This window comes from Brienomyrus brachyistius, chromosome 14 (genome assembly GCF_023856365.1).
Source record: "Brienomyrus brachyistius isolate T26 chromosome 14, BBRACH_0.4, whole genome shotgun sequence".
NCBI classification, from domain to species: domain Eukaryota; kingdom Metazoa; phylum Chordata; class Actinopteri; order Osteoglossiformes; family Mormyridae; genus Brienomyrus; species Brienomyrus brachyistius.
In genome coordinates, this window is record NC_064546.1 from 2,800,910 (window position 1) to 2,815,953 (window position 15,044).

General features: G+C 41.6%; 2 long non-coding RNA genes across 3 annotated transcripts; one reads left to right on the forward strand and one right to left on the reverse strand.

Annotated features, from left to right (window-relative positions):
* Positions 1-7,252: 7,252 nt before the first annotated feature.
* On the reverse strand, positions 7,253-13,788 carry LOC125707098 (uncharacterized). 2 transcript variants are annotated; one of them, XR_007382184.1, is made up of 4 exons: positions 13,455-13,788; positions 13,023-13,169; positions 12,454-12,626; positions 7,253-8,003 (listed from the first exon to the last, which is right to left on the reverse strand). It is a non-coding gene; the product is annotated as an uncharacterized LOC125707098 (long non-coding RNA). The 2 variants fall into 2 exon arrangements; XR_007382183.1 differs by lacking the exon at positions 7,253-8,003 and having other exon boundaries at positions 12,054-12,626.
* On the forward strand, positions 12,521-13,294 carry LOC125707096 (uncharacterized). The gene is made up of 2 exons (XR_007382182.1): positions 12,521-12,990; positions 13,075-13,294. It is a non-coding gene; the product is annotated as an uncharacterized LOC125707096 (long non-coding RNA).
* Positions 13,789-15,044: the final 1,256 nt, after the last annotated feature.

The following is a 15,044-nucleotide window of genomic DNA, read 5'->3' on the forward strand; positions in this document are numbered from 1 at the left end:
AGACATCTGGGGCCAAGGCTCCCTGTGTGTGGCAAGAGCTGATTAGATTACAGTAGGAAGGCTTTACCCAGCCACCCACCGCTCACCTCGCCTGCTCTTTCCTCACCTCTCCTTGCCCCCTCCATCCATCAGCCCCCCTCCCTTCCATGCCCATGCTTCACACAGAACAATAACAGCACCCAGTAGTGCCCAGGAGCATCTTTCATTTTATTATAGCCCATCATTTCCATCACTTCCATAGGCTTGGAAAAAGAATCATACGTATCTGGGAGAAAAAAAAAACAACAACAAAGAAAAAGTTTATCTGTGTTCTTTGCCATTCTGCCCCCCTTTCATCCCCCTGTGAAACAGCTGACCTTCCCTATAATCCAGTTGAACAATGGTGCTTGTGTATTAGCAGAAAGTGTGACCTCGGTGCAATGCTGAAGTGGTAATTGGGAGCATCAGGAGAATACCCAGTAGGCCTGTAACATTTCAGGCTGATTACTATGGGCTAACAATATTGTGTTTATTGAAGTGCCTTGCTGCGCCATCCCACCTGTACGAGATGAGAACTCACAGGCCCCCACTGTCTACCGCATATAACCTAAACACACACACGTGCTCACAGGGCTAAAATTATGGTTGCAACCCAAGTCTTCATTTTCAGTAATATGGGAGAGAAAATGAGCATCCCTTCTCCAAGTGGTACAGTCCCAGTTTTCAATGAATTGCAGCTAATTACGCAGGACGACCTGGTAGCCAGTTTGGAAACGCAACGTGTTAGAAAAGATGAACAGTGACAGCAAAAACACAAAGTGGTATACAGGGAAAGCATGAATTAAAAGGAAGAAAGCACTTCAAGGAGGATGCAGCAACATACTCTAAAAAAAAGGACACACTGTGTCCTGAGCATTGGGTAAATCGCACAGCACGGGGGCAGTGGATAGCAGGGGTATTGTAAAGAACAGATGAACCTATAAATGCACTGCAAACTGTTGATTGAGTTAGCGGAACATGCCATATGCCCCATCCTTGGTTGTTTCCTGCACTTGCACGGGATAGGCTCCAAACCCCCTGTGACCCTTTCCAGGATAAGCGGTTTTGGAAAATGGATGAATGTATGGATGGATGTTTGGATGGATGTATGGATGGATATATGGATGGATGTATGGATGGATGTTTGGATGGATGTTGTATATGTTGTACAAGATGTTGTGGCTGCTGTGCTGTCACTTTCTTCACCGACCCCTTCGTGGGTCGCAGCATAATTCCAGGGTGGCCGTGAGAGTCGTGAAGGATGGTTTGTATTACAAACTCTTCCGAAAACTTGTGCCAAATATAACTGGAAGTACTGTGAACCTGTTACACCATCTGAAGCATTGCCATCCAACAGAACATACAGAATATGAACACTTGAAGGTGCAGACACCAGTAATTAAAGTTTCCATTTTCAATCTGCAGAAATATGAGACATCCCCCTGGGTTCCCCGCGATAAAATTTGTTGAGTAAAGGGGCAAATCACAGAATGGACAAATTACATCCCATATTGGTTTTTTTTACTTTTTTCAATATGGGATGATCCCATAAACATATGGGACAGGTTGCAACTCTAAATATGGGACTGGTGGCAACCAGACCAAAATGCAATGGCAAAAGTGGATGGCTTCTTCAAAGGTGGAAAAGGGAGAGCAAAAGAAAATGTAGAAAAATGCAAAGCAGAAAATTTGCAAAATAATTTAATGCCCCAAAAAGGCCCAGACTCTTAGGTAAGAACCCCTTTTCAACTGGATGGCAGGTCTATATATCTTTACATATCTTTTTTATCACCCAGCCCTAGCAAAAGGTGTTGGGGAGGGGGAGAGTCAAAAAGGATCAGGATGTTGCATACCATTGTCATGCGTGGTGATTATGTCACATATTCCAACCCCAAGAAAAAATGGAGCAAAAAACAACCACAGAGAAGTGGCTGAAATTTTCCACACTTACCAATGTAGCTGGACCTTGTTATACAGTGTTTGAAGTGTATCCCACTGAACTGGGGGATTGTGAGCAATGTAGCAGAAGTCAAGTAAACCTTCCGGCTAAGTTTGCAAGTGTGGCCAATATCAGGCATTATTCCTCTTTTTCTTTTTTGCCTTGCAGCTGACACTCTCATAAAACTGACCACAAAATATGTATTTAAGTGCCATGTTCCTGGGACAGGAATATGTGATGTAATTTGTAAGTGTGAGAAAAGCATGTGATATAGTGACCCTATTTTGACCCCCTCCTCCCCAAACACGTCAGTCATTAGTTATTGTGACACAAAGTGTATAGTATTACTTTCTCAACAGGTGTGCACAAGGGCATTGTAGAGGCATGGATACCCTGGCAAATTTAGTGGTGGGGGGAGGGGCACTTACGCACATTAAACAGTGAGTACAGCAAATGTTAGGCTGTGGGTACAATTTGGACAGGATAATCTGTTATTATGACTGCAAATCATGGAAAATATCTGCAATATTTGTAGGGTCAGGATTTGGTCATCTTGTAAAGCTTGCGGTGTGGTGTTTCGGCGGCTGCCCAGGGTTGGTTCCTGTCTGCACCCGTTTGTCCCGAGATGGGCTCTGGGCCCCCTGCGACCCCAGTGGAGATTAAGCCGTTACGATAATGGCTGGATGGATATAGTGTAAAGATATAGTTATTATTTAGGTCTAAAACTGTCAAACAAGTCAAGTTTTTATATAACATTTTTTAGCCATGAATTTATAATTAGCAATAATTGCTATTTTAAGGTTTGGTCTATTTTATATTTAAAAGCAGACATGGATGAGACTAAGAAATTGGAGAGAGAATCCCCTAATAGTCCATAACAGACACTGAAAAGAGACTGCTGAGGACAGGGAAAGGAAACACTCATACAGATAAAGTAAATGCGGAAAAAAATACTCAAAGATAAGCTTTGACAACTTTGCAGAGACTAGTGACTTATTGCAACTATTACTGTTAAGGTAGGCCAGTCTCTATTTGGCAGATTTTCTAGATTTTACAGACAGTCCACTTGTGATCTTTCAATGGATTTTTTTATTGATTTCTCAATTGTGTCTTAGTTTGGTTTTGATGGTTTGGGGTGGGCTGGTTTACATCCTATAACTCCTGGGCTGAAAACTCAATCAGCCCTGCCTCTGTGTGCCTTCAGGGCATATTTGGGAAACAGAATGGTCCCTGGGCGAAAATCATTCCTTTCGCTCCAAATGGGTGCAATGAGCAGGCTAGTGTGGTACCCAGAAGCAAGTAGGGTCTGGTTGAGAGTCTCTACCTTTGATTATCTAGACTTATCTTGTTTACTGTGAATCTGTACGGATCAACATAATTCCACTGGTAGTCTCCTTTTAACTGGTAGTGACACTCTTTATTAAGTCACATAATCTGACATTTCAGATGTTATCACCATTTGGAAGTAAAACCATCGTGAGAAGGGCTAGACAACATAGTTATACAACAAGCTACACAAATGGATTATCTGATGCAGGTGACATATGGGAAAAATTTGAATTACACTCCAAATGTGTGCAAAGATCTGCACAGCTAGCAGAGCTAGGTATGAGAAGTTGGTGGTCACCACATCCTCATTTTCAGGATACCCATGGATTTATTAAATTACATTTTCTGTCCAGATTAACAGTGTGACCCTACAACATATAGTCATGAGTCATGTGCATTAATCTCTTTGCTAAATCCTCTGACCTTAACCAACGTTTTCACGTTTGGTCTCCTCAGGTCAACATAATATCTATCTTTCCAATACATTAGTAGAAGATTACTGCAACTTGTCCATCATTGAGTGGTATGTTATGTTAAATAAGCATCCTGAAGCTGTGGGATATTGCCTGTTTAATGTACATTTTCACCTGTTTAAACACCACTGCCATCCACATTTACTCATTGTGGTATTCTATAAACAAGCTGGTGATATCATAGCAAACTAGTTGTTGAAATGACCCGAGTTACTACAAAGGCCCACAGAGTGCTCATACGTGGCACCCTGGATACCATGGTCCTCTGGGAACACCCTTGTTCCACTGAGGACGTGGCAGGGAAGCAGTTCAAAAAAGCAGCTGTACTTTTGGCAGCTGGTCTTGAGATTTTTTTTTGTTTAACAGATCCCTCAGTGTGCAAGTGGTTGAGAATACCTTTGGCAGGGCTCCACTGTATCTATAATAAGCCCACATGGGCGCCAATCGCATTAAGATGAAGCCCTTTCCCTAATCCTTCGAGAAGGCTCCATCAAACTTGTGTCTCACAAAGAAACTGCAGGTCTCACCCATTTATTTTTACGGGTCCTAATGAATTCGTAAATGTGAATGAAAAGATGCAATCATGAAAAAGAAACAAAGAGAGCTGTTTTGGAAAAGTCCTACAGTGGAAATCGCAAGCTTGTCTGCCATTTTTCCCCTCAAGATGTCTTTGTCTGGTGTAATGAATGTAGTGCATTGTCATGGCCAAGTTTGCCAGAGAAAGGTGGTACAATTGATACTAGGTCCACTTTTTTCGACTCCTCTTTCTGCAAAAGACCAGGCACTTAGGGAAAGAAATGAACTCAATGCACTTCAAAGGCCCTAGTCGATAAGAACAAATGGAAACTAGGTCACATCAACAACTGATTCATTCTGCAAGATGCGAGCCTAATTAGTTGAAAATTTGATGACATTTATATTGCTGGGACTTGGCTCAGCTTGGGAAATAATGGATGCGAAACCACAAGGTAAGCAAAGATAGAGCAGAGGGATCAAAGATTACCATGGCCCTTATTCATAGAGCCAGATGACTTTCATTATAGCTCTTTGTTTCTTATAATTGGGACATACAACTCCTGCTGTTTATTTACTTCCTAAGCCTAGGACATTTAGTGGAGAGTTGGTAAAGAAGTAATTACACTATACGCTCTTCCAGGAACTGGAATTTAAAGACCTGAGGATGGATTTGAACACAAGAATGTTCTTTATCTGCTGAAAAAAGTATGACAAGAATGAGTTATTTTCATCATGGCATAGACACATGAACTAAATATGTGACCATTGTCATTATCGTTGCTTCTGAGAAGTGTTGCCCTTTAGGGAAGAAAACGGGCCTTCATCATTCACTCCCTGGCTGCATCCCACAATACCCTTCAGGCCCTAATGCACCTCGATTCCAGAGCAAACAGAATGCCCAGGCTGTTTGACAGAAAAAAGAAACAAACTTTTCTCTCTTCATTCTCTCTCCCTCAGGATGATTAAATGATCGTGATCTCAGTGCATGTGGGCTTGGGAAAAAAGGCTCCCGTTCAGTGGTAAGATTCATGCCACACATTTCAGCTCGCAGCTCTTCCCTTGGCTTTTGGAGCTCTTCAGAGGATGCGATTGGCACGTCCTGCAGGAGAGCGTTGTCCTCATATGCCCACTGTATCTAGTATTCTGTGGGAGGACTGGAGCCATTGTTTATAACCTCCTCACCCCCCTCCCCGGCCCATGAAGCCCAGCTTGCTATAAATGCCCCCCTCCAGGACCACCTTTAAAGCTCTCCCTTAATGCTGCAATAAGATGCGAGTGACCGGCTAATTTTGTGGCAATACTATATGTATGTGGCCATCCAACAGCACATCCATGTGTAACCTTTTGCTGCCTTCCATATATCCCACACAGGCTCGTCTGTCTCTCAGCAACTAGACTGGCTGGTCATTTTTTTAAGTATCCCTTTAATGCACTTCAGGGACACACTTATTTATATTCATGTCACCACTAAAAACCAGCCCATTAACTAGTGGACATGTCTATTTTGTTTTATTCATAATTTGAAATGAAGGGTCTTCATTATGTATAGAGCAGAATGACGCACAAAGGGAACAGAAATAATTACCCTTTAACCATGATTGTAACTGGAAGAAATGTATTTTATCTTTGAAGACAAAGACCTTCATAGGAAATTAACAAGACATTTAACTACACTCAGTATTTGCGTGGCTTGGCCAAGAATATTTTGTCTGGTTTAATCAATTAAAATAATATAAAATAAATAAAATAATAAGCACAAAATATCTTTGTTTCCCTGAGTTGGCTACTGCAAAGTTTTAACATCCTCTGACAAAGAATAAAAAGATAATCAGCTAAGGTATTTGATGGAGAAACATGTGAATGTTTTACGATTAAGCTACACGTGCATTATTTCACCCACACAATGCAGCTAAGTCAATTTGGGGTGCAGTAAAGGACAGCCAATTCACCAGAGGTAAAACCCATAATGCATGGCTGAATGCCCACTGTTGAATGCCCAGCTGATTAGGAAAGTCATTCATGAGTTTCATGACAACTGTGATATAGAATGACACATTGTGTGTTGTGTCAGAATGTGCCAAGTGACTCTTCAGAGATCAGAACTGTGGAGGCAGTTTTTATTTGTACTCATAAAGACTTTGTTATTGGTGTTGCACAACATCCAGAAAATTCTTCAAGTGGTACACAGCAGAGGTTAATGATTTTTGGTTAACTTGAAATTTATATTCATTTTGCTACAGTATGTATAGTTTGGGGGGTGGTATGGTGGTATGGTGGTGCAGTGGTTAGTACTGTTGCCTCACACCTCTGGGACCCGGGATCGAATCTCTGCCTGGGTCACATGTGTGCGGAGTTTGCATGTTCTCCACATGTCGTCATGGGGTTTCCTCCGGGTACTCCGGTTTCCCTCCACAGACCAAAAACATGCTGAGGCTAATTGGAGTTGCTAAATTGCCCATAGGAGTTCATGTGTGAATGAATGGTGTGTGAGTGTGCCCTGCGATGGGCTGGCCCCCCATCCTGGGTTGTTCCCTGCCTCGTGCCCATTGCTTCCGGGACAGGCTCTGGACCCCCCGTGACCCAGTAGGATAAGCGGTTTGGAAAATGGATGGATGAGATGGATGTACAGTTTGTTGCACTGACAGTTATTCTAGACCAATTGCCTATTTAAAGGTACAAATTTAGGTCCTTGAAGAGTTCCATCGCCTATACCAGATACACAGTCATATTCCTGCTATTGCTTGAAGTCAGTTAGGTCTCCCACAGGAAGTGGCTGAGAGTACTGGGGTGTTTGCGCTTGCTAGGGTCCTTATGATGATAGCAAGTGATGGGAATGGGTAAATGATTCACAGTGGGGGTGGTCATGCCTTTCGTCATCTTGTACCCCTCTGGGGTGCAGGAAGGCTGCAGCTGTGAGTCACAAGAAATAATTGCAGTTTCAAATCAGCAAATAATCAACCACAGGCTGTTCCTAAAATTCTCCTGTGAGAGATGGTGAAGATTGATCATGCAGCTGTCTGAAGCTGCTGTGGTCTCAGAGAATGTGGCCTGCTGTGGCCTTAGAGAATGTGTTAGTGTCTGTGTGTCTAAAGGTCACAGACCGAATCAAATGAGGTACAATTTTACCTCAAATTCTTTAATGGAGAAGTTAATTAACTCCTTCCCTCAAATTATCTGTATTTTTATTAGTTGCATCTACTTCCTTTATTTACTCAAAGAAAATATCAAGAGCAAGTATAGTTCTAGAATTTCAAAATAGAAATCACTTTTATATCATCCATCCACCTATTCCTCCATCAAGCCAACTGCTAATCCTGGTCTGGGTCACAGAGGAATTTCTTAATCAAAGTTTAGAAATTTACTATATTAAAATCTTCAAAGCATCACCTAGAAGACCCCAACCACTGGGCATTCATGGGTGGATGCTGGTATACATAACAGACTGGTGTTCAAAGGCATCAGTGTTCTTAGTGTTCTCATATTATCTGGCTGTTACTGTTAAGTTCCATTTTTTCAAGCAATGTATGAAATGCTGTCTTCATATGATTAAGGGATGTGTAGTGTAGTATTCAAGTAAGACAAGGCTGTGATGTACAGCAGGAGTGGAGGACCCCGAAGTGCAGTGGCTAAACGGTTTATTAAATTAACCGTGGGTAATCAAGTCCGACAGGGCGATCCAAAAGAACAGTCGAAGGGCAGGCAGAGGTCGTTCACCGGAGGGATCAGTCCTACATGGAGGAACGAGACAGGGAGACGACGGATAGGAGGAACAGGATCGACGGGGCAGCAGGGCAGGATGGAGCAAGGGCGGAACGGCAGGGCAGGACACAGCAGGCAGGATGAACAGGGAAGACAAGACACAAATTACATGCTCGGTATGGCACATTGTAAATGGCAACAATACTTCGCACCGGTGTTCCGGTGTAGCTGTCTTAAAAAGGGGAGTGATCAGGCGTTAATCATCAGCAGGTGTTGATCCCGCCCGTGTGGGCGTGACAAAGGCAGGGTCTAGTTGGACATGGCTGCAGGAAGTGCTGACTGGAGGCAGGTTCGACAAATATAGTTTCTGTTACAAATGGTACAAAATATTCCATTTCACTTTTAATACAAGTGGGTAACACCAATAAACATTCTTGTGTACACTTTGAAGGAGTGTGTACAGAGAAAGTTTGATTTATTGCAAAACCCAAAAACTAAAAGAAGTGAGATATTTTCCTTTTAAATTAGGAATATAAGTATTTGCTGATGTTTGACAGTTGATGAGAAGGTTCATTCATCTAGAACTTAGGTACATCCCAGAAATCATTTTGCGAAGACAAAAAAATATAATGCACTGACCTTATATATTATGAAACATGGCAAATGCAAAGTTATGGTATAAGGTAAAAAAAAAATTTTTTTTCTTCTGACCACTCATCTTAGACAGGGACACCGAGGGGCTTAGGGTTCATCCCATGTAATACAAGGGTACAAGCTGGGCAGCATTCTACATCTCAGGATGCACACACATATACACAGTCAATGGCCAATTAGCCTAGCCAAAAGTCTTTAGACTACAGAAGGAAACACACATTATGGGGGGAGAGCACACAGTAGAGAAAGGAATGGGACCCCTGATGCTGAGGTGTAAGGCAACACTCCTACCCAATGAGTTACTGTGCTAACCTCAGTTATTATATGAAATGTAAGCTGTTTTATTTCAGTTAATTTGGGGTATTTACATAAAGGGATCATTCATGTATACATGAAAAATGATTATCCGTAATCATTATTAATAATTTTATATAAAATGTAATGAAAATCATTGACTGCTTAGGTGTGTGGAAAAAGTATTTAAAGCATTTTACCATAAGAATGCCTGACTGAGTTAAAGGTATGAATCACATTACAATGAAAACTACTGCTTCATATCACTTTTCCTCTCTTTAAAGATGTATTCATGATGTTATTTTGGCCAGTGCCCTCCCCATCTCTGTCAATATCAGCTCAATTATGAAGCTCTGAATTCACATCTACTGCCAATCTGCTTTAAGTTTAGATTTAATGGGCTGTGTGTGTATGTGTGGATTAGTTTTATATTACATTGTGGGAACCAAATGTACCCCACAATGTGAGAAAAACCTGTTTTCCCCATTGAAATTAATGGAGTATCCCCACAAATATATGATTACAAACCTTTGTGTGCATGTGTGCATGCGAGAGAGAGAGATTCTGTTTGTTCTGAATTATTCTAAAGTGTTCAGTGCAATTGAAAATGAGCACTCTGCCAGTTTGCACTGTCGAATTTATCTCAATTTTACTCTTCTGGACTTAAACCCATGCCTTTTGCTAACTCCCTAAATCTCATCTCATATTCCATTTCCATTCCATTTTAACTCTTGCTCTCTGAACTCTGTCTAGATTTATAGATTTCAATTAACTTTGTTAAATTTATTAAAGGGGGCGGCATGGTGGTGCAGTGGTTAGCACTGTTGCCTCACACCTCTGGGACCTGGATTCGAGTCTCCGCCTCGGTCACATGTGTGTGGAGTTTGCATGTGCTCCACATGTCGTCCTGGGGTTTCCTCCGGGTACTCCGGTTTCCCCCCCACAGTCCAAAAACATGCTGAGGCTAATTTGAGTTGCTAAATCGCCCGTAGGTGTGCATGTATGAGTGAATGGTGTGTGAGTGTGCCCTGCGATGGGCTGGCCACCCACCCTGGGTTGTTCCCTGTCTCGTGCCCATTGCTTCTGGGATAGGCTCCGGACCCCCCGTAACCCAGTAGGATAAGCGGTTTGGAAAATGGATGGATGGAAATTTATTAAAATAAGACTGAACCTTATAAGGGATTTATATTTTATATGTCCATCCAACCATCTTCTAATGAATCCTGTTCAGGGTTGTGGGGGGGGGGGGCTGGAGCATATCCCAAGCAAAATGGGGCATGACACTGGGTACACACTGACCATTGCAGGTCGCATACATGCAAGCATAATCCCACACTACACCAATTAGCCCAACTGCATGTTTTTGAAATTTTAGAAGACACTGGAGTACCTGCATGATACAGAGAGGCAGATTTCAGCCCTGAAGGTATGAAGCAATTCCACCTATTCAACCCTTGATTGAACTGAAATACTTGAATGAAGTATTTCAGTTCATACTCAGAGATAATACCCTTCAAAGATAATGTTGGATGCAGAAAGAATTCAGGCCCTATTCAAAATTTATAAATTTTGTTGAATTACATGCTGAGAGTGAAAAACTATAAAATATCTCCTTTTCATTTATACCCAGTAACCCACCACAGTCAAGTGAAAATAAAATTAAATTAAAAATGCAATTAATTAAAACTGTAACAGTAAAAAAACCTTTCTAAACGCATCTGCAAATGTTATCTGGTATTACTGTACAGACTACGAAAGATAATTGGTGCCCCTGAGATTTAAAAAATCCACTATGGGTTGAAAGGTATGTTCAAAAGCACTTGGAGATAAAGTACAGTGAAGGGTATAAGAAGATCTCAAAGGCTTTAACAGTCCTTTGTAGCACAATAAAGACCATAATAAGGAAGTAGAAGATACCTCACACAAGTCAGACCTTGCCTTAATCAGGCTGTTCTTCTAAACTTGATGTTCAAGGAAAAAGGAAGCTATACTTCGGGTGCTACACAAGGCAGATCAGGGACGGATTACGGACCGGGCCAGCGGGGCCGCTGCCCAGGGGCCCTTGGGGTGCAGGGGGCCCGTGAGGCCCCTAGCCCAAAACAATTTGCAACGCTTATCAACAATGTATTTTCGTTTGTCTATTTTAGAGGGCCTACATTCTTTGATCCTCTGCCTACAAGGGCCCCTGACCCTATAGGGAGGGCGTTTGGCTGCCAAGGGCCCTTGAATTGTGGTGGTGGTGCTGGTGGTGGTGGGGGGGGGAGGCCCTTGCGAACGTTTTGCCCAGGGGCCCACACAACCCATAATCCGTCCCTGAGGCAGATTGGTACTAAATAACTTACATGACAAACCAAATGTGTGATTTTGTTTTCTAAATTTTTAAAAAGGAATTAACTGATATCCTTATCTGGACCTGTCTCCCCTGGTGAGGCCATTGTCCTTATTTACCTTCATTAGGATATTTTGCATTTACTGTCCTTTCTAAAATTGTTATAGTAGCTTCTGACAGGAAGCAGTACCTGTGGGCAATGTTTCATATAAATCCCACCGATTCCTGTCTGACATGAATACCAGAATATACCACTAAATATATCTCCTGTTCTGACAGCTCACTCTGTGAACACAATGGTAACCAAGCAGCTTGGCTGAAATGTGTCGAAGCTGTTTAGCACTTGACATATAATGTAAGATTAAGCTTTAGACAGATGCAGTTTCCACATGTAGACATTGTACATCCGTCAGTTCTCATGCACCAAAGCAATAGGATACCAATGACAGAATATGACCTCATTCAGGTATCATAGTAAATGCGTGGGAGATAGTCATGACAATAATCTGTGATTTACGCTATCAGGAGTTCAGAACACAATACAGCAAGCACTTTCTAGAATATAAGCATTACCAGGTCCTAACCCCAACAGTGGAAACATCCATCCATCCATCCATCCATTTTCCAAACCGCTTATCCTATTGGGTCGCGGGGGGTCCGGAGCCTATCCCGGAATCAATGGGCACGAGGCAGGGAACAACCCAGGATGGGAGGCCAGCCCATCGCAGGGCACACTCACACACCATTCACTCACACATGCACACCTACGGGCAATCCAGCAACTCCAATTAGCCTCAGCATGTTTTTGGACTGTGGGGGGAAACCGGAGTACCCGGAGGAAACCCCACGACGACACGGGGAGAACATGCAAACTCCGCACACATGTGACCCAGGCGGAGACTCGAACCCGGGTCCCAGAGGTGTGAGGCGACAGTGCTAACCACTGCACCACCATGCCGCCCCTCAGTGGAAACATAAGAAGTTCAAAATGATAGCAAACATGTTCACCTCTTAATATTCTGATACTCCAGAAAGTATATTTTCATGGGCCAAATATCATGCAATGCAAAATTATAGGTCCCTTCTTGTGTGAGGTCTAATTTTTAAGAATATTTGTGAATAAATGGTTCATTCATTTAGTGATCTCTGCAGAACTTGAGGGAATTACTTCAGATTAACATTATGAAATGTGGCATACTTACCCATTGACTGCCTTTGTAATGTAATTTCTCTATTGTCCTCAAGTAAACTTTGAACTCACAAAGACAGGTGTGAGTCAGGAGACAGACAGTCAGGAGAAAAAATTGTTCACGAATATGTGGGTGCGTCCGAACATTATTTAGATATTTATTCCTTATACCTAGGACAACAGGTTCTGTGGGAATTAAGGAGACAGAGAAGTAACCTTAAGGAGAGGTAAGAAGAAAGGTTGTTGATTTACGTCTGGTGGATGTCTGGTGTTATATCTTTAAATATTAATCGAAGCAAAACTCACTCAGTATATTTTACTGTCATTTTTTTCAGAGAAACCCACCAATGACCAAAACTCAGGCTTCCTCATCATATGTTACAGGACTGGGAACCAAAACTCAATCAGTCCTGATGTTGTCCAACGAAGAACTTTTGCTACATTTCCAAAACTCACCAATTCCACAGAAATCTTCTTGAAAACATGAAATTGCCCTACAGTCGTACTGGTGAAATAACCTTTGCACAACTAAAAGTTGCTTGGAATAAAAGTGAGTCACAATTAGTATGTGTTCACCCTTACCCATATCTGGAATTCAGACTTCCTTTACACAGAACTGTTTTACTTAACATAGGTGAGCACTGAGCCTGGATCCCACCTCAGGAAGCAGACAGCACAAAGCAGGAGACACAATGACCAGGATGTCACTCAGCAGCCACCCGCACTGCACTGAAGGAAACAAGAGGTAATTCCAGATGCTCGAAATTAGCCCCAACCCTGTAAGTTTGCGGCTACATAGTGCCACCAGACAGTGTTCCAAATACAAAAATGTACCTACCAGACAGAAAGTAATATGCAAATCACATTAAATGAATAATAAAGAAATAAAAAATAGCATAAATCAAGAAATGTTATCTGTTCAGAGAAAAATGTTACGTACTAATGGTCTATATTTGACCTTGGGTGACCAGGGCTGGACCGGCCAGCAGTCATACTGGCTCGGCAAGAACTTACCAAATGTCATCGATCGTCGGGTTGTATCGTAGGATTTCATAACCTTTTAATTGACCGTTTAAACATGTTTGCCTAAAGGGCAGTACTTCGAGACCTCATTCGCCACAGAGCAGGCTTTGGCGTAAACAGTTTGACCGTTTTTAGATTAAGTTTTCACTTTTCGGTTCGTCCTCGGTGGCTAAAGCGCCGATGCCTCGCGCAGGAGTTGATTCACTTCCCGCCTACACGAGTGTGAGCACGTGCCGCGCGCACAGCCCGGTTTATAATTCATTATACGCTTATTAAGCTCAGTTAATCGGTTATCTTTGGGTGTTAGTTGTGAGAAAGAACTAGGTTAAACCGCGACGGGTACCTGTTTTAACTGAAGCCTTTACCAGTCTATTTTGAACGGAAACATTTATGTTTTAAATGAAACTACCAATAAAATAACATATAAAAAGATAACATAAAAATAAAACGTTATGATTTTTTGTACATGGTTGATACATTACTTTTTCTAGCAATTGCATTTCTTACATGCCTATGCATGTATTCCTTACATGCCTAACTTGATTTACAATGGAACTTTTGTAGAAACTTTAATAAATGAATCAGAAATGTTGCGGATTTAATTCGGCCATCCTGTGTAATTCTTATAGAAATTTCAAGAGATAAATATAAAAAGTGATAGATAGGTCCCAGGTGGCTGCATTGCCAAATAATTTAATGATATTTTATTATTATTTCTTAGGAGCACAGTTCTGGCTGTTTGTATATGAAGATATTTCCCAATTAGCCTTATAATACTCTTCACCACTAGGTGGGAGCAAAGTTGCAGAATTATGCAGCTTGGTTAAATGTGCATTTATGGATCAAAATCCGACTACGACATGCGGCATTTAAAGCGATTTTAAGTGTGATTTGATTAACAGTGTGCAAACCTAAGTAATGTATATTAGAACTGTGACAGATTATTGTAACAGCACAAAATGCAAAAGAAATTACCGTGCTTTTAACCTTTATAGCGCAAAGGAAGTACGAATAGCATAGAAAGGTTAAAAAAACAAGGTTTCTTGTCATACCAGCACGAATGCACATAAAATTATTACATATTTGTACTGTTACAACAATCGATTGCTACACGTATCGTTTTAAAGGTGGATGCGTTCTTGCATTCCAGTTTATAAATATACTAAAATGTTACAAATGGTACAAAGTCGACATTAAAACAATATCTAAAGATGGTCGACGCAAACCCACTACCACTAGCCTACAGTACACCTGAAATATCAGTAAATGGCGGCTCCTCGATTATCAACAATTCGCTTAACGACCTAGCCGTAGGAGCAGAACTCGGTCGTTAAATGAGAAGTACCTGTATTAGAAATACACCATGCGATTCACAATTGTCTCCAAAAAACTTAGACCACCGAGTTACATTTTGAGTTTAAATGCGCAGTGTTTTGGCAGTAGCGGGACGTCATATTTATCAGTAGTTAAACGGATATAAACAAAATATCAAACCATAAATATATCATTTATATATTTAAAAAGTCGCTCTCTACGTCAATGTCTAATTCATAAGAAGGTTGCCCTCTTGTGGTCATCGCT